We start from the raw sequence: 23,633 nt of genomic DNA, 5'->3' as shown, positions 1-23,633 counted from the left end.
CACAAACATTCTCTTCTCTCTCACATTCTCTCTCACACACATTCTGTCTCTCACACACATTCCCACACTCTCACATTCTCTCTCTCTCACACACACTCTCTCACTCTCAATTCTCTCTCTCAAACACATTCTCTCTCTCACACACATTCCCTCTCTCTCACATTCTCTCTCTCACACTCTCTCTCTCTCACACATTCTCTCTCTCTATTACATTCTCTCTCCTCTCACATTCTCTCTCTCTCACTCTCTGTCTCACATTCTCTCTCTCACACATTCTCTCTCTCACACATTCTCTCTTTCTCTCACATTCTCTCTCTCACACATTCTCTCTCTCACACACATTCTCTCTCTCTATACATTCTCTCTCTCACACACACACATTCTCTTTCTCTCTCTCACATCTCTCTCTCTCTCTCACACATTCTCTCTCTCTCACACACACATTCTCTTTCGCTCTCTCTCACACATTCTCTCTCTCACACATTCTCTCTCTCATTCTCTCTATCTCACATTCTCTGTCTCTATTACATTCTCTCTCTCACACACACACATTCTCTTTCTCTCTCTCTCATTCTCTCTCTCACATTCTCTCTCTATTACATTCTCTCTCTCACACACACATTCTCTTCTCTCTCACATTCTCTCTCTCTCACACATTCTCTCTCTCTCACACATTCTCTCTCTCTCACACATTCTCTCTCTCACACACATTCTCTCTCTCTCACATTCTCTCTCTCACACTCTCTCTCTCTCACACATTCTCTCTCTCACACACACACACATTCTCTTTCTCTCACACATTCTCTCTCTCTCACACATTCTCTCTCTCTCACATTCTCTCTCTCTATTACATTCTCTCTCTCTCACACACATTCTCTCTCTCTGTCTCACATTCTCTCTCTCACACACATTCTCTCTCTCACATTCTCTCTCTCTATTACATTCTCCTCTCTCTCTATGATATTCTCTCTCTCACAGATTCTCTCTCTCTATTACATTCGCTCTCTCTATTACATTCTCTCTCTCTCACATTCTCTCTCTCACATTCTCTCGATTACATTCTCTCTCTCTCTCTCACATTCTCTCTCTAACATTCTCTCTCTCTCTATTACATTCTCTCTCTCACACATTCTGTCTCTCACATTCTCTATTACATTCTCTCTCCCTCACATTCTCTCTCTCTCACATTCTCTCCATTACATTCTCTCTCTCACTCACACACATTCTCTTTCTCTCTCTCACACATTCTCTCTCTCTCACATTCTCTCTCTCTATTACATTCCTCTCGCTCTCACACACACATTATCTTTCTCTCTCTCTCTCACATTTTCTCTCTCTCACACACACATTCTCTTTCTCTCTCTCTCTCACATTCTCTCTCTCTCACACATTCTCTCTCTCTATTACATTGTCTCTCTCACACACACATTCTCTCTCTCTATTACATTCTCTCACTCTATTATATTCTCTCTCACAGATTCTCTCTCTCTATTACATTCGCTCTCTGTTACATTCTATCTCTCTCACATTCTCTCTCTCTATTACATTCTCTCTCTCACATTTTCTATCACTCACATTCTCTCGATTACATTCTCTCTCTCTCTCTCACATTCTCTCTCTATAACATTCTCTCTCTCACACATTCTCTCTCTCACATTCTCTATTACATTCTTTCTCCCTCACATTCTCTCTTACATTCTCTCCATTACATTCTCTCTCTCACTCACACACATTGTCTTTCTCTCTCTCTCACATTCTCTCTCTATTACATTCTCTCTCTCACATTCTCTCTCTCTCTTACATTCTCTCTCTCTCTTATTCTTTCTCTCTCACATTATCTCTCTCTATTACATTCTCTCTCATATTCTCTCTCTATTACATTCTCTCTCTGTCACATTCTCTCTATCTATTACATTCTCTCTCTCTATTACATTCTCTCTCTTTCTCACATTCTCTCTCTCACATTCTCTATTACATTCTCTCTATTACATTATCTCTCTCACACACACATTCTCTCTCTATTACATTCTCTCTCTCTCACACATTCTCTCTCTCTATTACATTCTCTCTCTTTATTACATTCTCTCTCACACACATTCTCTCTCTCTATTACATTCTCTCTCTCTATTACATTCTCTCTCTCTATTACATTTGCTCTCTCTATTACATTCTCTCTCTATTATTCTTTCTCTCTCTCTATTACATTCTCTCTCTCACATTCTCTATCTCTCACATTCTCTCTATTACATTTTCTCTCTCCCTCTCTATTACATTCTCTCTCTCTCACATTCACTCTTACATTCTCTCTCTCTCACATTCTCTCTCTATTACATTCTCTCTCTCACTCACACACATTCTCTTTCTCTGTCTCTCACATTCTCTCTCTCTCTATTACATTCTCTCTCTCTCACATTCTCTCTCTCTCTCACATTCTATCTCTATTACATTCTCTCTCTCACTCACACACATTCTTTCTCTCTCTCTCACATTCTCTCTCTCTCACATTCTCTCTCTCTATTAAATTCTCTCTCTCTCACATTCTCTCTCACTATTACATTCTCTCTATCTCACATTCTCTATTACATTCTCTCTCTCTCCCATTCTCTCTCTATTACATTCTCTCTCTCTCATACACATTCTCTTTCTCTCTCTCTCACATTCTCTCTCTCTCTCTCTCACATTCTCTCTCTCTCACACATTCTCTCTCTCTATTACATTCTCTCTCTCACACATTCTCTCTCTCTCTCACTCTCTCTCACACATTCTCTCTCTCTCACACATTCTCTCTCTCTCACACATTCTCTCTCTCTCACACATTCTCTCTCTCTCACACATTCTCTCTCTCTCTCATTCTCTCTCTATTACATTCTCTCTCTCTCTCACACACACATTCTCTTTCTCTCTCACATTCTCTCTCTCTCACACACACACATTCTCTTTCTCTCTCTCTCTCACATTCTCTCTCTCTCTCACACATTCTCTCTCTCTCACATTCTCTCTCTCTATTACATTCTCTCTCTCTCACACACACATTCTCTTTCTCTCTCTCACACACATTCTCTCTCTCTCTCTCTCACATTCTATCTCTATTACATTCTCTCTCTCACTCACACACATTCTCTTTCTCTCTCTCTCACATTCTCTCTCTCTATTAAATTCTCTCTCTCTCACATTCTCTCTCACTATTACATTCTCTCTATCTCACATTCTCTATTACATTCTCTCTCTCCCATTCTCTCTCTATTACATTCTCTCTCTCTCTCACACACATTCTTTCTCTCTCTCTCACATTCTCTCTCTCTCTCTCACATTCTCTCTCTCTCACACATTCTCTCTCTCTATTACATTCTCTCTCTCTCACATTCTCTCTCTCTCTCACTCTCTCTCTCACATTCTCTCTCTCACACATTCTCTCTCTCTCACACATTCTCTCTCTCTCTCATTCTCTCTCTGTTACATTCTCTCTCTCACACACACACATTCTCTTTCTCTCTCACATTCTCTCTCTCTCACACACACACATTCTCTTTCTCTCTCTCTCACACATTCTCTCTCTCTCACACATTCTCTCTCTCTCACATTCTCTCTCTCTATTACATTCTCTCTCACACACACACACATTCTCTTTCTCTCTCACACACATTCTCTCTCTCTCACACACACATTCTCTTTCTCTCTCTCTCACATTCTCTCTCTCTCACATTCTCTCTCTCTATTACATTCTCTCTCTCACATTCTCTCTCTCTATTACATTGTCTCACAAACACATTCTCTCTCTCTATTATATTCTCTCTCTCTCTATTACATTCTCTCTCTCTCACTTTTTCTCTCTCTATTATTCTTTCTCTCTCACATTCTCTCTCTCTATTACATTCTCTCTATCACAGTCTCTATCTCACATTCTCTCTCTATTACATTCTCTCTCTCTCACATTCTCTCTATTACATTCTCTCTCTCACTCACACACATTCTCTTTCTCTCTCTCTCACATTCTCTCTCTCTCTATTACATTCTCTCTCTCTCACACATTCTCTCTCTCTATTACATTCTCTCACTCTCACGGTCTCTTTCTCTAGTACATTCTCTCTCACATTATCTCTCTCTATTACATTCTCTCTCACATTCTCTCTCTCAAACATTTTCTCTCTCTTTCTCACATTCTCTCTCTATTACATTCTCTCTCTCACACATTCTCTCTCTCTATTACATTCTCTCACTCTCACGGTCTCTTTCTCTATTACATTCTCTCTCACATCATCTCTCTCTATTACATTCTCTCTCACATTCTCTCTCTATTACATTCTCTCTCTCACACACACATTCTCTCTCTCTAATACATTCTCTCTCTCACACATTCTCTCTCTCTATTACATTCTCTCTCTCACAGATTCTCTCTCTCTATTACACTCTCTCTCTCTCACATTCTCTCTCTCTATTATTCTTTCTCTCTCACATTCTCTCTCTCTATTACATTCTCTCTCTCACATTCTCTCTATTACATTCTCTCTCATTCTCTCTCTCTATTACATTCTCTCTCTCTCTCACATTCTCTCTCTGTTACATTCTCTCTCTCTCACATTATCTCTATTACATTCTCTCTCTCTATTATTCTTTCTCTCTCACATTCTCTCTCTCTATTACATTCTCTCTCTCACATTCTCTCTATTACATTCTCTCTCATTCTCTCTCTATTACATTCTCTCTCTCTCTCACATTCTCTCTCTATTACATTCTCTCTGTCACACATTCTCTCTCTGTTACATTCTCTCTCTCACATTCTCTCTCTGTTACATTCTCTCTCTCACACATTCTCTCTCTGTTACATTCTCTCTATTACATTCTCTCTCTCACATTCTCTCTGTCTATTACATTCTCTCTCACATTATCTCCCTCTATTACATTCTCTCTCTATTACATTCTCTCTCTCTCACATTCTCTCTCTCTATTACATTCTCTCTCTCAATTACATTCTCTCTCTTTCTCACATTCTCTCTTTCACATTCTCTCTCGATTACATTATCTCTCTCACACACACATTCTCTCTCTCTATTACATTTCTCTCTCACACATTCTCTCTCTCTATTACATTCTCTCTCTTTATTACATTCTCTCACACATTCTCTCTCTCTATTACATTCTCTCTCTCACATTCTCTCTCTCTCTATTACATTCTCTCTCTCATAGATTCTCTCTCTCTATTCCATTTGCTCTCTGTATTACATTCTCTCTCTCACATTCTCTCTCTATTATTCTTTCCCTCTCACATTCTCTCTATTACATTCTATCTATTACATTCTCTCTTACATTCTCCATCTCTCACATTCTCTCTCTCCATTAAATTCTCTCTCTCTCACATTCTATCTCAGTATTACAATCTCTCTATCTCACATTCTCTATTACATTCTCTCTCTCTCACATTCTCTCTCTATTACATTCTCTCTCTCTCACACACACACATTCTCTTTCTCTTTCTCTCACATTCTCTCTCTCACATTCTCTCTCTCTCTCACATTCTCTCTCTCTCACACATTCTCTCTCTCTCATATTCTCTCTCTCTCACAATCTCTCTCTCTATTACATTCTCTCTCCCTCTCACATTCTCTCTCTCTCACTCTCTGTCTCACATTCTCTCTCTCACACATTCTCTCTCTCACACATTCTCTCTTTCTCTCACATTCTCTCTCTCACACATTCTCTCTCTCACACACATTCTCTCTCTCTATTACATTCTCTCTCTCACACACACACATTCTCTTTCTCTCTCTCACATTCTCTCTCTCTCACACACATTCTCTTTCTCTCTCACATTCTCTCTCTCACACACATTCTCTCTCTCACACACATTCCCTCTCTCTCTCACATTCTCTCTCTCTATTACATTCTCTCTCCCTCTCACATTCTCTCTCTCTCACTCTCTGTCTCACATTCTCTCTCTCACACATTCTCTCTCTCACACATTCTCTCTTTCTCTCACATTCTCTCTCTCACACATTCTCTCTCTCACACACATTCTCTCTCTCTATTACATTCTCTCTCTCACACACACACATTCTCTTTCTCTCTCACATTCTCTCTCTCACACACATTCCCTCTCTCTCACATTCTCTCTCTCACACACTCTCTCTCTCTCACACATTCTCTCTCTCTCACACACACATTCTCTTTCTCTCTCTCTCACACATTCGCTCTCTCACACATTCTCTCTCTCATTCTCTCTATCTCACATTCTCTCTCTCTATTACATTCTCTCTCTCACACACACACATTCTCTTTCTCTCTCTCACATTCTCTCTCTCTCACACACACATTCTCTTTCTCTCTCTCTCTCACATTCTCCCTCACTCACACATTCTCTCTCTCTCTCACACATTCTCTCTCTCTCTCTCATTCCCTCTCTCACATTCTCTCTATTACATTCTCTCTCTCTCACACACATTCTCTTTCTCTCTCACATTCTCTCTCTCTCACACATTCTCTCTCTCTCTCACACATTCTCTCTCTCTCACACATTCTCTCTCTCTCACATTCTCTCTCTCACACTCTCTCTCTCTCACACATTCTCTCTCTCACACACACACATTCTCTTTCTCTCTCTCTCACACATTCTCTCTCTCTCTCACATTCTCTCTCTCTATTACATTCTCTCTCTCACACACACATTCTCTCTCTCTCTGTCTCACATTCTCTCTCTCACACACATTCTCTCTCTCACATTCTCTCTCTCTATTACATTCTCTCTCTCTATTACATTCTCTCTCTCACAGATTCTCTCTCTCTATTACATTCGCTCTCTCTATTACATTCTCTCTCTCTCACATTCTCTCTCTCTATTACATTCTCTCTCTCACATTTTCTATCTCTCACATTCTCTCGATTACATTCTCTCTCTCTCTCTCACATTCTCTCTCTCTCTATTACATTCTCTCTCTCACACATTCTCTCTCTCTCACACATTCTCTCTCTCTCACATTCTCTCTCTCTATTACATTCTCTCTCTCACACACACATTATCTTTCTCTCTCTCTCTCACATTTTCTCTCTCTCACACACACATTCTCTTCCTTCTCTCTCTCACATTCTCTCTCTCTCACACATTCTCTCTCTCTATTACATTCTCTCTCTCTATTACATTGTCTCTCTCACACACACATTCTCTCTCTCTATTACATTCTCTCTCACAGATTCTCTCTCTCTATTACATTCACTCTCTGTTACATTCTCTCTCTCTCACATTCTCTCTCTCTATTACATTCTCTCTCTCACATTTTCTATCACTCACATTCTCTCGATTACATTCTCTCTCTCTCTCTCACATTCTCTCTATAACATTCTCTCTCTCACACATTCTCTCTCTCACATTCTCTATTACATTCTCTCTCACTCACATTCTCTCTCTCTCACATTCTCTCCATTACATTCTCTCTCTCACTCACACACATTCTCTTTCTCTCTCTCTCACATTCTCTCTCTCTCTATTACATTCTCTCTCTCACACATTCTCTCTCTCTCACACATTCTCTCTCTCTCACATTTCTCTCTCTATTACATTCTCTCTCTCACACACACATTATCTTTCTCTCTCTCTCTCACATTTTCTCTCTCTCACACACACATTCTCTTTCTCTCTCTCTCTCACATTCTCTCTCTCTCACACATTCTCTCTCTCTATTACATTCTCTCTCTCTATTACATTGTCTCTCTCACACACACATTCTCTCTCTCTATTATATTCTCTCTCACAGATTCTCTCTCTCTATTACATTCGCTCTCTGTTACATTCTCTCTCTCTCACATTCTCTCTCTCTATTACATTCTCTCTCTCACATTTTCTATCACTCACATTCTCTCGATTACATTCTCTCTCTCTCTCATATTCTCTCTCTATAACATTCTCTCTCACACACATTCTCTCTCTCACATTCTCTATTACATTCTCTCTCACTCACATTCTCTCTCTCTATTACATTCTCTCTCTCACATTTTCTATCACTCACATTCTCTCGATTACATTCTCTCTCTCTCTCTCATATTCTCTCTCTATAACATTCTCTCTCTCACACATTCTCTCTCTCACATTCTCTCCATTACATTCTCTCTCTCACTCACACACATTGTCTTTCTCTCTCTCCACATTCTCTCTCTCCCCCCCCCCCCCCCCCCCCCCCCCCCCCCCCTCCCCCCCCCCCCCCCCCCCCCCCCCTCCCCCCCCCCCCCCCTATTACATTCCTCTCACACACATTCTCTCTCTCACATTCTCTCTCTCTCTATTACATTCTCTCTCTCACTCACACACATTCTCTTTCTCTCTCTCTCACATTCTCTCTCTATTATATTCTCTCTCACAGATTCTCTCTATTACATTCGCTCTCTGTTACATTCTCTCTCTCTCACATTCTCTCTCTCTATTACATTCTCTCTCTCACATTTTCTATCACTCACATTCTCTCGATTACATTCTCTCTCTCTCTCTCATATTCTCTCTCTATAACATTCTCTCTCTCACACATTCTCTCTCTCACATTCTCTCCATTACATTCTCTCTCTCACTCACACACATTGTCTTTCTCTCTCTCTCACATTCTCTCTCTCTATTACATTCTCTCTCACACACATTCTCTCTCTCACATTCTCTCTCTCTCTATTACATTCTCTCTCTCACTCACACACATTCTCTTTCTCTCTCTCTCACATTCTCTCTCTCTCTATTACATTCTCTCTCTCACATTCTCTATCTCTCACATTCTCTCTATTACATTCTCTCTCTCTCTATTACATAATCTCTCTCACATTCTCTCTCTCTATTACATTCTCTCTCTCTCTCTATTCCATTCTCTCTCTCTCACACATTCTCTCTCCCTCTCACATTCTCTCTCTCTCACTCTCTCTCTCACATTCTCTCTCTCACACATTCTCTCTCTCTCTCACACATTCTCTCTCTCTCACACATTCTCTCTCTCTCACACACACATTCTCTTTCTCTCTCTCTCTCTCACATTCTCTCTCTCTCACACATTCTCTCACTCTCACACATTCTCTCTCTCTCTCACACATTCTCTCTCTCTCTATTACATTCTCTCTCTCTCACACACACATTATCTTTCTCTCTCTCTCTCACATTCTCTCTCTCTCACACATTCTCTCTCTCTCACATTCTCTCTCTATTACATTCTCTCTCTCACATTCTCTCTATTACATTGTCTGTCTCACACACACATTCTCTCTCTCTATTACATTCTCTCTCTATTATATTCTCTCTCTATTACATTCTCTCTCTCACAGATTCTCTTTCTCTATTACATTCGCTCTCTCTATTACATTCTCTCTCTCACATTCTCTCTCTCTATTATTCTTTCTCTCTCACATTCTCTCTCTCTATTACATTCTCTCTCTCACATTCTCTATCTCTCACATTCTCTCTCTATTACATTCTCTCTCTCTATTATTCTTTCTCTCTCACATTCTCTCTCTATTACATTCTCTCTCTCACATTCTCTATCTCTCACATTCTCTCTCTATTACATTCTCTCTCTCTCTCACATTCTCTCTCTCTCTCACATTCTCTCTCTCTCACACACATTCTCTTTCTCTCTCACATTCTCTCACTCTAACACATTCTCTCTCTCTATTACATTCTCAATCTCTCACACACACATTCTCTTTCTCTCTCTCTCTCACATTCTCTCTCTCACACACACATTCTCTTTCTCTCTCTCTCTCTCACATTCTCTCTCTCACACATTCTCTCTCTCTCACATTCTCTCTCTCTATTATATTCTCTCTCTCTATTACATTCTCTCTCTCACACACACATTCTCTCTCTCTATTACATTCTCTCTCTCTATTATATTCTCTCTCTCACAGATTCTCTCTCTCTATTACATTCGCTCTCTCTATTACATTCTCTCTCTCGATTACATTCTCTCTCTCACATTTTCTATCTCTCATTCTCTCGATTACATTCTCTCTCTCTCTCACATTCTCTCTTTATAACATTCTCTCTCTCTCTATTACATTCTCTCTCTCACACATTCTCTCTCTCACATTCTCTATTACATTCTCTCTCCCTCACATTCTCTCTTACATTCTCTCTCTCACATTCTCTCTATTACATTCTCTCTATTACATTCTCTCTCTCACTCACACACATTCTCTTTCTCTCTCTCGCACATTCTCTCTCTCTCTATTACATTCTCTCTCTCACACATTCCCTCTCTCACATTCTCTCTCTCTATTACATTCTCTCTCTCACTCACACACATTCTCTTTCTCACTCTCTCTCACATTCTCTCTCTCTCTATTACATTCTCTCTCTCTCACATTCTCTCTCTATTATTCTTTCTCTCTCACATTCTCTCTCTCTATTACATTCTCTCTCTCACATTCTCTCTCTCTCACACATTCTCTCTCCCTCTCACATTCTCTCTCTCTCACTCTCTCTCTCACATTCTCTCTCTCACACATTCTCTCTCTCACACATTCTCTCTCTCTCACACATTCTCTCTCTCTCACATTCTCTCTCTCTCACACACACATTCTCTTTCTCTCTCTCACATTCTCTCTCCCTCACACATTCTCTCTCTCTCACACATTCTCTCTCTCTCTCTCTCATTCTCTCTCTCTCTATTACATTCTCTCTCTCTCACACACACATTCTCTTTCTCTCTCTCTCACACATTCTCTCTCTCACACACACATTCTCTTTCTCTCTCACATTCTCTCTCTCTCACATTCTCTCTCTCTATTACATTCTCTCTCTCTCACACACACATTCTCTTTCTCTCTCTCTCTCACATTCTCTCTCTCTCACACACACATTCTCTTTCTCTCTCTCTCTCACATTCTCTCTCGCTCACATTCTCTCTCTCTATTACATTCTCTCTCTCACATTCTCTCTCTCTATTACATTGTCTGTCTCACACACACAGTCTCTCTCTCTATTACATTCTCTCTCTCTATTATATTCTCTCTCACAGATTCTCTCTATTACATTCGCTCTCTGTTACATTCTCTCTCTCTCACATTCTCTCACTCTATTACATTCTCTCTCTCACATTTTCTATCTCTCACATTCTCTCGATTACATTCTCTCTCTCTCTCTCATTCTCTCTCTATAACATTCTCTCTCTCACACATTCTCTCTCACACATTCTCTATTACATTCTCTCTCACTCACATTCTCTCTCTCTCTCACATTCTCTCCATTACATTCTCTCTCTCACTCACACACATTCTCTTTCTCTCTCTCTCACATTCTCTCTCTCTCTATTACATTCTCTCTCTCACACATTCTCTCTCTCACACATTCTCTCTCTCTCACATTCTCTCTCTCTATTACATTCTCTCTCTCTCACACACATTATCTTTCTCTCTCTCTCTCACATTTTCTCTCTCTCACACACACATTCTCTTTCTCTCTCTCTCTCACATTCTCTCTCTCTCACACATTCTCTCTCTCTATTACTATATTCTCTCTCACAGATTCTCTCTCTCTATTACATTCGCTCTCTGTTACATTCTCTCTCTCTCACATTCTCTCTCTCTATTACATTCTCTCTCTCACATTTTCTATCACTCACATTCTCTCGATTACATTCTCTCTCTCTCTCACACATTCTCTCTCTATAACATTCTCTCTCTCACACATTCTCTCTCTCACATTCTCTATTACATTCTCTCTCACTCACATTCTCTCTCTCTCACATTCTCTCCATTACATTCTCTCTCTCACTCACACACATTGTCTTTCTCTCTCTCACACATTCTCTCTCTCTCTATTACATTCTCTCTCACACACATTCTCTCTCTCACATTCTCTCTCTCTCTATTACATTCTCTCTCTCACTCACACACATTCTCTTTCTCTCTCTCTCACATTCTCTCTCTCTATTACATTCTCTCTCTCACATTCTCTATCTCTCACATTCTCTCTATTACATTCTCTCTCTCTCTATTACATAATCTCTCTCACATTCTCTCTCTCTATTACATTCTCTCTCTCTCTCTCTATTACATTCTCTCTCTCTCACACATTCTCTCTCCCTCTCACATTCTCTCTCTCTCACTCTCTCTCTCACATTCTCTCTCTCACACATTCTCTCTCTCTCTCACACATTCTCTCTCTCTCTCACACATTCTCTCTCTCTCACACATTCTCTCTCTCTCACACACACATTCTCTTTCTCTCTCTCTCTCACACATTCTCTCTCTCTCACACATTCTCTCACTCTCACACATTCTCTCTCTCTCACACATTCTCTCTCTCTCTATTACATTCTCTCTCTCACACACACACATTATCTTTCTCTCTCTCTCTCACATTCTCTCTCTCTCACACATTCTCTCTCTCTCACATTCTCTCTCTATTACATTCTCTCTCTCACATTCTCTCTATTACATTGTCTGTCTCACACACACATTCTCTCTCTCTATTACATTCTCTCTCTATTATATTCTCTCTCTATTACATTCTCTCTCTCACAGATTCTCTTTCTCTATTACATTCGCTCTCTCTATTACATTCTCTCTCTCTATTATTCTTTCTCTCTCACATTCTCTCTCTCTATTACATTCTCTCTCTCACATTCTCTCTCTTACATTCTCTCTCATTCTCTCTCTCTATTACATTCTCTCTCTCTCTCACATTCTCTCTCTGTTACATTCTCTCTCTCTCACATTATCTCTATTACATTCTCTCTCTCTATTATTCTTTCTCTCTCACATTCTCTCTCTCTATTACATTCTCTCTCTCACATTCTCTCTATTACATTCTCTCTCATTCTCTCTCTATTACATTCTCTCTCTCTCTCACATTCTCTCTCTATTACATTCTCTCTGTCACACATTCTCTCTCTGTTACATTCTCTCTCTCACATTCTCTCTCTGTTACATTCTCTCTCTCACACATTCTCTCTCTGTTACATTCTCTCTATTACATTCTCTCTCTCACATTCTCTCTGTCTATTACATTCTCTCTCACATTATCTCCCTCTATTACATTCTCTCTCTATTACATTCTCTCTCTCTCACATTCTCTCTCTCTATTACATTCTCTCTCTCAATTACATTCTCTCTCTTTCTCACATTCTCTCTTTCACATTCTCTCTCGATTACATTATCTCTCTCACACACACATTCTCTCTCTCTATTACATTTCTCTCTCACACATTCTCTCTCTCTATTACATTCTCTCTCTTTATTACATTCTCTCACACATTCTCTCTCTCTATTACATTCTCTCTCTCACATTCTCTCTCTCTCTATTACATTCTCTCTCTCATAGATTCTCTCTCTCTATTCCATTTGCTCTCTGTATTACATTCTCTCTCTCACATTCTCTCTCTATTATTCTTTCCCTCTCACATTCTCTCTATTACATTCTATCTATTACATTCTCTCTTACATTCTCCATCTCTCACATTCTCTCTCTCCATTAAATTCTCTCTCTCTCACATTCTATCTCAGTATTACAATCTCTCTATCTCACATTCTCTATTACATTCTCTCTCTCTCACATTCTCTCTCTATTACATTCTCTCTCTCTCACACACACACATTCTCTTTCTCTTTCTCTCACATTCTCTCTCTCACATTCTCTCTCTCTCACACATTCTCTCTCTCACATTCTCTCTCTCTCACACATTCTCTCTCTCTCATATTCTCTCTCTCTCACAATCTCTCTCTCTATTACATTCTCTCTCCCTCTCACATTCTCTCTCTCTCACTCTCTGTCTCACATTCTCTCTCTCACACATTCTCTCTCTCACACATTCTCTCTTTCTCTCACATTCTCTCTCTCACACATTCTCTCTCTCACACACATTCTCTCTCTCTATTACATTCTCTCTCTCACACACACACATTCTCTTTCTCTCTCTCACATTCTCTCTCTCTCACACACATTCTCTTTCTCTCTCACATTCTCTCTCTCACACACATTCTCTCTCTCACACACATTCCCTCTCTCTCACACTCTCTCTCTCTCACATTCTCTCTCTCTATTACATTCTCTCTCCCTCTCACATTCTCTCTCTCTCACTCTCTGTCTCACATTCTCTCTCTCACACATTCTCTCTCTCACACATTTTCTCTTTCTCTCACATTCTCTCTCTCACACATTCTCTCTCTCACACACATTCTCTCTCTCTATTACATTCTCTCTCTCACACACACACATTCTCTTTCTCTCTCACATTCTCTCTCTCACACACATTCTCTCTCTCACACACATTCCCTCTCTCTCACATTCTCTCTCTCACACACTCTCTCTCTCTCACACATTCTCTCTCTCTCACACACACATTCTCTTTCTCTCTCTCTCACACATTCGCTCTCTCACACATTCTCTCTCTCATTCTCTCTATCTCACATTCTCTCTCTCTATTACATTCTCTCTCTCACACACACACATTCTCTTTCTCTCTCTCACATTCTTTCTCTCTCACACACACATTCTCTTTCTCTCTCTCTCTCACATTCTCCCTCACTCACACATTCTCTCTCTCTCTCACACATTCTCTCTCTCTCTCATTCCCTCTCTCACATTCTCTCTATTACATTCTCTCTCTCTCACACACATTCTCTTTCTCTCTCACATTCTCTCTCTCACACACATTCTCTCTCTCTCTCACACATTCTCTCTCTCTCACACATTCTCTCTCTCTCACATTCTCTCTCTCACACTCTCTCTCTCTCACACATTCTCTCTCTCACACACACATTCTCTTTCTCTCTCTCTCACACATTCTCTCTCTCTCTCACATTCTCTCTCTCTATTACATTCTCTCTCTCACACACACATTCTCTCTCTATCTGTCTCACATTCTCTCTCTCACACACATTCTCTCTCTCACATTCTCTCTCTCTATTACATTCTCTCTCTCTATTACATTCTCTCTCTCACAGATTCTCTCTCTCTATTACATTCGCTCTCTCTATTACATTCTCTCTCTCTCACATTCTCTCTCTCTATTACATTCTCTCTCTCACATTTTCTATCTCTCACATTCTCTCGATTACATTCTCTCTCTCTCTCTCACATTCTCTCTCTCTCTATTACATTCTCTCTCTCACACATTCTCTCTCTCTCACACATTCTCTCTCTCTCACATTCTCTCTCTCTATTACATTCTCTCTCTCACACACACATTATCTTTCTCTCTCTCTCTCACATTCTCTCTCTCTCACACATTCTCTCTCTCTATTACATTCTCTCTCTCTATTACATTGTCTCTCTCACACACACATTCTCTCTCTCTATTACATTCTCTCTCACAGATTCTCTCTCTCTATTACATTCGCTCTCTGTTACATTCTCTCTCTCTCACATTCTCTCTCTCTATTACATTCTCTCTCTCACATTTTCTATCACTCACATTCTCTCGATTACATTCTCTCTCTCTCTCTCACATTCTCTCTATAACATTCTCTCTCTCACACATTCTCTCTCTCACATTCTCTATTACATTCTCTCTCACTCACATTCTCTCTCTCTCACATTCTCTCCATTACATTCTCTCTCTCACTCACACACATTCTCTTTCTCTCTCTCTCACATTCTCTCTCTCTCTATTACATTCTCTCTCTCACACATTCTCTCTCTCTCACACATTCTCTCTCTCTCACATTCTCTCTCTCTATTACATTCTCTCTCTCTCACACACATTATCTTTCTCTCTCTCTCTCACATTTTCTCTCTCTCACACACACATTCTCTTTCTCTCTCTCTCTCACATTCTCTCTCTCTCACACATTCTCTCTCTCTATTACATTCTCTCTCTCTATTACATTGTCTCTCTCACACACACATTCTCTCTCTCTATTACATTCTCTCTCTCTATTATATTCTCTCTCACAGATTCTCTCTCTCTATTACATTCGCTCTCTGTTACATTCTCTCTCTCTCACATTCTCTCTCTCTATTACATTCTCTCTCTCACATTTTCTATCACTCACATTCTCTCGATTACATTCTCTCTCTCTCTCTCATATTCTCTCTCTATAACATTCTCTCTCTCACACATTCTCTCTCTCACATTCTCTATTACATTCTCTCTCACTCACATTCTCTCTCTCTCACATTCTCTCCATTACATTCTCTCTCTCACTCACACACATTGTCTTTCTCTCTCTCTCACATTCTCTCTCTCTATTACATTCTCTCTCACACACATTCTCTCTCTCTCTATTACATTCTCTCTCTCACTCACACACATTCTCTTTCTCTCTCTCTCACATTCTCTCTCTCTCTATCACATTCTCTCTCTCACATTCTCTATCTCTCACATTCTCTCTATTACATTCTCTCTCTCTCTATTACATAATCTCTCTCACATTCTCTCTCTCTATTACATTCTCTCTCTCTCTCTATTCCATTCTCTCTCTCTCACACATTCTCTCTCCCTCTCACATTCTCTCTCTCTCACTCTCTCTCTCACATTCTCTCTCTCACACATTCTCTCTCTCTCTCACACATTCTCTCTCTCACACACATTCTCTCTCTCTCACACACACATTCTCTTTCTCTCTCTCTCTCTCACATTCTCTCTCTCTCACACATTCTCTCACTCTCACACATTCTCTCTCTCTCTCACACATTCTCTCTCTCTCTATTACATTCTCTCTCTCTCACACACACATTATCTTTCTCTCTCTCTCTCACATTCTCTCTCTCTCACACATTCTCTCTCTCTCACATTCTCTCTCTATGACATTCTCTCTCTCACATTCTCTCTATTACATTGTCTGTCTCACACACACATTCTCTCTCTCTATTACATTCTCTCTCTATTATATTCTCTCTCTATTACATTCTCTCTCTCACAGATTCTCTTTCTCTATTACATTCGCTCTCTCTATTACATTCTCTCTCTCACATTCTCTCTCTCTATTATTCTTTCTCTCTCACATTCTCTCTCTCTATTACATTCTCTCTCTCACATTCTCTATCTCTCACATTCTCTCTCTATTACATTCTCTCTCTCTATTATTCTTTCTCTCTCACATTCTCTCTCTCTATTACATTCTCTCTCTCACATTCTCTATCTCTCACATTCTCTCTCTATTACATTCTCTCTCTCTCTCACGTTCTCTCTCTCTCACACACATTCTCTTTCTCTCTCACATTCTCTCACTCTAACACATTCTCTCTCTCTATTACATTCTCAATCTCTCACACACACATTCTCTTTCTCTCTCTCTCTCACATTCTCTCTCTCACACACATTCTCTTTCTCTCTCTCTCTCTCACATTCTCTCTCTCACACATTCTCTCTCTCTCACATTCTCTCTCTCTATTATATTCTCTCTCTCTATTACATTCTCTCTCTCACACACACATTCTCTCTCTCTATTACATTCTCTCTCTCTCACAGATTCTCTCTCTCTATTACATTCGCTCTCTCTATTACATTCTCTCTCTCGATTACATTCTCTCTCTCACATTTTCTATCTCTCATTCTCTCGATTACATTCTCTCTCTCTCTCACATTCTCTCTTTATAACATTCTCTCTCTCTCTATTACATTCTCTCTCTCACACATTCTCTCTCTCACATTCTCTATTACATTCTCTCTCCCTCACATTCTCTCTTACATTCTCTCTCTCACATTCTCTCTATTACATTCTCTCTCTCACTCACACACATTCTCTTTCTCTCTCTCTCACATTCTCTCTCTCTCTATTACATTCTCTCTCTCACACATTCCCTCTCTCACATTCTCTCTCTCTATTACATTCTCTCTCTCACTCACACACATTCTCTTTCTCACTCTCTCTCACATTCTCTCTCTCTCTATTACATTCTCTCTCTCTCACATTCTCTCTCTATTATTCTTTCTCTCTCACATTCTCTCTCTCTATTACATTCTCTCTCTCACATTCTCTCTCTCTCACACATTCTCTCTCCCTCTCACATTCTCTCTCTCTCACTCTCTCTCTCACATTCTCTCTCTCACACATTCTCTCTCTCACACATTCTCTCTCTCTCACACATTCTCTCTCTCTCACATTCTCTCTCTCTCACACACACATTCTCTTTCTCTCTCTCACATTCTCTCTCCCTCACACATTCTCTCTCTCTCACACATTCTCTCTCTCTCTCTCTCATTCTCTCTCTCTCTATTACATTCTCTCTCTCTCACACACACATTCTCTTTCTCTCTCTCTCTCACATTCTCTCTCTCACACACACATTCTCTTTCTCTCTCACATTCTCTCTCTCTCACATTCTCTCTCTCTATTACATTCTCTCTCTCTCACACACACATTCTCTTTCTCTCTCTCTCTCACATTCTCTCTCTCTCACACACACATTCTCTTTCTCTCTCTCTCTCACATTCTCTCTCGCTCACATTCTCTCTCTCTATTACATTCTCTCTCTCACATTCTCTCTCTCTATTACATTGTCTGTCTCACACACACAGTCTCTCTCTCTATTACATTCTCTCTCTCTATTATATTCTCTCTCACAGATTCTCTCTTTCTATTACATTCGCTCTCTGTTACATTCTCTCTCTCTCACATTCTCTCTCTCTATTACATTCTCTCTCACTCACATTCTCTCTCTCTCACATTCTCTCCATTACATTCTCTCTCTCACTCACACACATTGTCTTTCTCTCTCTCTCACATTCTCTCTCTCACACATTCTCTCTCTCACACATTCTCTCTCTCTCACACATTCTCTCTCTCTCACATTCTCTCTCTCTCACACACACATTCTCTTTCTCTCTCTCACATTCTCTCTCCCTCACACATTCTCTCTCTCTCACACATTCTCTCTCTCTCTCTCTCATTCTCTCTCTCTCTATTACATTCTCTCTCTCTCACACACACATTCTCTTTCTCTCTCTCTCACATTCTCTCTCTCACACACACATTCTCTTTCTCTCTCACATTCTCTCTCTCTCACATTCTCTCTCTCTATTACATTCTCTCTCTCTCACACACACATTCTCTTTCTCTCTCTCTCTCACATTCTCTCTCTCTCACACACACATTCTCTTTCTCTCTCTCTCTCACATTCTCTCTCGCTCACATTCTCTCTCTCTATTACATTCTCTCTCTCACATTCTCTCTCTCTATTACATTGTCTCTCTCACACACACATTCTCTCTCTCTATTACATTCTCTCTCTCTATTATATTCTCTCTCACAGATTCTCTCTCTCTATTACATTCGCTCTCTGTTACATTCTCTCTCTCTCACATTCTCTCTCTCTATTACATTCTCTCTCTCACACATTCTCTCTCTCACATTCTCTATTACATTCTCTCTCACTCACATTCTCTCTCTCTCACATTCTCTCCATTACATTCTCTCTCTCACTCACACACATTGTCTTTCTCTCTCTCTCACATTCTCTCTCTCTCTATTACATTCTCTCTCACACACATTCTCTCTCTCACATTCTCTCTCTCTCTATTACATTCTCTCTCTCACTCACACACATTCTCTTTCTCTCTCTCTCACATTCTCTCTCTCTCTATTACATTCTCTCTCTCACATTCTCTATCTCTCACATTCTCTCTATTACATTCTCTCTCTCTCTATTACATAATCTCTCTCACATTCTCTCTCTCTATTACATTCTCTCTCTCTCTCTATTCCATTCTCTCTCTCTCACACATTCTCTCTCCCTCTCACATTCTCTCTCTCTCACTCTCTCTCTCACATTCTCTCTCTCACACATTCTCTCTCTCTCTCACACATTCTCTCTCTCTCACACACACATTCTCTTTCTCTCTCTCTCTCTCACATTCTCTCTCTCTCACACATTCTCTCACTCTCACACATTCTCTCTCTCTCTCACACATTCTCTCTCTCTCTATTACATTCTCTCTCTCACACACACACATTATCTTTCTCTCTCTCTCTCACATTCTCTCTCTCTCTATTACATTCTCTCTCACACACATTCTCTCTCTCACATTCTCTCTCTCTATTACATTCTCTCTCTCTCTCTATTCCATTCTCTCTCTCTCACACATTCTCTCTCCCTCTCACATTCTCTCTCTCTCACTCTCTCTCTCACATTCTCTCTCTCACACATTCTCTCTCTCTCTCACACATTCTCTCTCTCTCACACACACATTCTCTTTCTCTCTCTCTCTCTCACATTCTCTCTCTCTCACACATTCTCTCACTCTCACACATTCTCTCTCTCTCTCACACATTCTCTCTCTCTCTATTACATTCTCTCTCTCACACACACACATTATCTTTCTCTCTCTCTCTCACATTCTCTCTCTCTCACACATTCTCTCTCTCTCACATTCTCTCTCTATTACATTCTCTCTCTCACATTCTCTCTATTACATTGTCTGTCTCACACACACATTCTCTCTCTCTATTACATTCTCTCTCTATTATATTCTCTCTCTATTACATTCTCTCTCTCACAGATTCTCTTTCTCTATTACATTCGCTCTCTCTATTACATTCTCTCTCTCACATTCTCTCTCTCTATTATTCTTTCTCTCTCACATTCTCTCTCTCTATTACATTCTCTCTCTCACATTCTCTATCTCTCACATTCTCTCTCTCTATTATTCTTTCTCTCTCACATTCTCTCTCTCTATTACATTCTCTCTCTCACATTCTCTATCTCTCACATTCTCTCTCTATTACATTCTCTCTCTCTCTCACATTCTCTCTCTCTCTCACATTCTCTCTCTCTCACACACATTCTCTTTCTCTCTCACATTCTCTCACTCTAACACATTCTCTCTCTCTATTACATTCTCAATCTCTCACACACACATTCTCTTTCTCTCTCTCTCTCACATTCTCTCTCTCACACACACATTCTCTTTCTCTCTCTCTCTCTCACATTCTCTCTCTCACACATTCTCTCTCTCTCACATTCTCTCTCTCTATTATATTCTCTCTCTCTATTACATTCTCTCTCTCACACACACATTCTCTCTCTCTATTACATTCTCTCTCTCTATTATATTCTCTCTCTCACAGATTCTCTCTCTCTATTACATTCGCTCTCTCTATTACATTCTCTCTCTCGATTACATTCTCTCTCTCACATTTTCTATCTCTCATTCTCTCGATTACATTCTCTCTCTCTCTCACATTCTCTCTTTATAACATTCTCTCTCTCTCTATTACATTCTCTCTCTCACACATTCTCTCTCTCACATTCTCTATTACATTCTCTCTCCCTCACATTCTCTCTTACATTCTCTCTCTCACATTCTCTCTATTACATTCTCTCTCTCACTCACACACATTCTCTTTCTCTCTCTCTCACATTCTCTCTCTCTCTATTACATTCTCTCTCTCACACATTCCCTCTCTCACATTCTCTCTCTCTATTACATTCTCTCTCTCACTCACACACATTCTCTTTCTCACTCTCTCTCACATTCTCTCTCTCTCTATTACATTCTCTCTCTCTCACATTCTCTCTCTATTATTCTTTCTCTCTCACATTCTCTCTCTCTATTACATTCTCTCTCTCACATTCTCTCTCTCTCACACATTCTCTCTCCCTCTCACATTCTCTCTCTCTCACTCTCTCTCTCACATTCTCTCTCTCACACATTCTCTCTCTCACACATTCTCTCTCTCTCACACATTCTCTCTCTCTCACATTCTCTCTCTCTCACACACACATTCTCTTTCTCTCTCTCACATTCTCTCTCCCTCACACATTCTCTCTCTCTCACACATTCTCTCTCTCTCTCATTCTCTCTCTCTCACACACACATTCTCTTTCTCTCTCTCTCTCACATTCTCTCTCTCACACACACATTCTCTTTCTCTCTCACATTCTCTCTCTCACACATTCTCTCTCTCTATTACATTCTCTCTCTCTCACACACACATTCTCTTTCTCTCTCTCTCTCACATTCTCTCTCTCTCACACACACATTCTCTTTCTCTCTCTCTCTCACATTCTCTCTCGCTCACATTCTCTCTCTCTATTACATTCTCTCTCTCACATTCTCTCTCTCTATTACATTGTCTGTCTCACACACACAGTCTCTCTCTCTATTACATTCTCTCTCTCTATTATATTCTCTCTCACAGATTCTCTCTCTCTATTACATTCGCTCTCTGTTACATTCTCTCTCTCTCACATTCTCTCACTCTATTACATTCTCTCTCTCACATTTTCTATCTCTCACATTCTCTCGATTACATTCTCTCTCTCTCTCTCATTCTCTCTCTATAACATTCTCTCTCTCACACATTCTCTCTCACACATTCTCTATTACATTCTCTCTCACTCACATTCTCTCTCTCTCACATTCTCTCCATTACATTCTCTCTCTCACTCACACACATTCTCTTTCTCTCTCTCACATTCTCTCTCTCTCTATTACATTCTCTCTCTCACACATTCTCTCTCTCTCACACATTCTCTCTCTCTCACATTCTCTCTCTCTATTACATTCTCTCTCTCTCACACACATTATCTTTCTCTCTCTCTCTCTCTCACATTTTCTCTCTCTCACACACACATTCTCTTTCTCTCTCTCTCTCACATTCTCTCTCTCTCACACATTCTCTCTCTCTATTACATTCTCTCTCTCTATTACATTGTCTCTCTCACACACACAGTCTCTCTCTCTATTACATTCTCTCTCTCTATTATATTCTCTCTCACAGATTCTCTCTCTCTATTACATTCGCTCTCTGTTACATTCTCTCTCTCTCACATTCTCTCTCTCTATTACATTCTCTCTCTCACATTTTCTATCACTCACATTCTCTCGATTACATTCTCTCTCTCTCTCTCACATTCTCTCTCTATAACATTCTCTCTCTCACACATTCTCTCTCTCACATTCTCTATTACATTCTCTCTCACTCACATTCTCTCTCTCTCACATTCTCTCCATTACATTCTCTCTCTCACTCACACACATTGTCTTTCTCTCTCTCACACATTCTCTCTCTCTCTATTACATTCTCTCTCACACACATTCTCTCTCTCACATTCTCTCTCTCTCTATTACATTCTCTCTCTCACTCACACACATTCTCTTTCTCTCTCTCTCACATTCTCTCTCTATAACATTCTCTCTCTCACACATTCTCTCTCTCACATTCTCTCTCACTCACATTCTCTCTCTCTCACATTCTCTCCATTACATTCTCTCTCTCACTCACACACATTGTCTTTCTCTCTCTCTCACATTCTCTCTCTCACACATTCTCTCTCTCACACATTCTCTCTCTCTCACACATTCTCTCTCTCTCACATTCTCTCTCTCTCACACACACATTCTCTTTCTCTCTCTCACATTCTCTCTCCCTCACACATTCTCTCTCTCTCACACATTCTCTCTCTCTCTCTCTCATTCTCTCTCTCTCTATTACATTCTCTCTCTCTCACACACACATTCTCTTTCTCTCTCTCTCACATTCTCTCTCTCACACACACATTCTCTTTCTCTCTCACATTCTCTCTCTCTCACATTCTCTCTCTCTATTACATTCTCTCTCTCTCACACACACATTCTCTTTCTCTCTCTCTCTCACATTCTCTCTCTCTCACACACACATTCTCTTTCTCTCTCTCTCTCACATTCTCTCTCGCTCACATTCTCTCTCTCTCACATTCTCTCCATTACATTCTCTCTCTCACTCACACACATTGTCTTTCTCTCTCTCAC

The sequence above is a fragment of the Chiloscyllium punctatum genome, chromosome 4 (genome assembly GCF_047496795.1).
Source record: "Chiloscyllium punctatum isolate Juve2018m chromosome 4, sChiPun1.3, whole genome shotgun sequence".
In the NCBI taxonomy this organism is placed as follows: domain Eukaryota; kingdom Metazoa; phylum Chordata; class Chondrichthyes; order Orectolobiformes; family Hemiscylliidae; genus Chiloscyllium; species Chiloscyllium punctatum.
Note: the sequence above shows the minus strand (reverse complement) of the source record.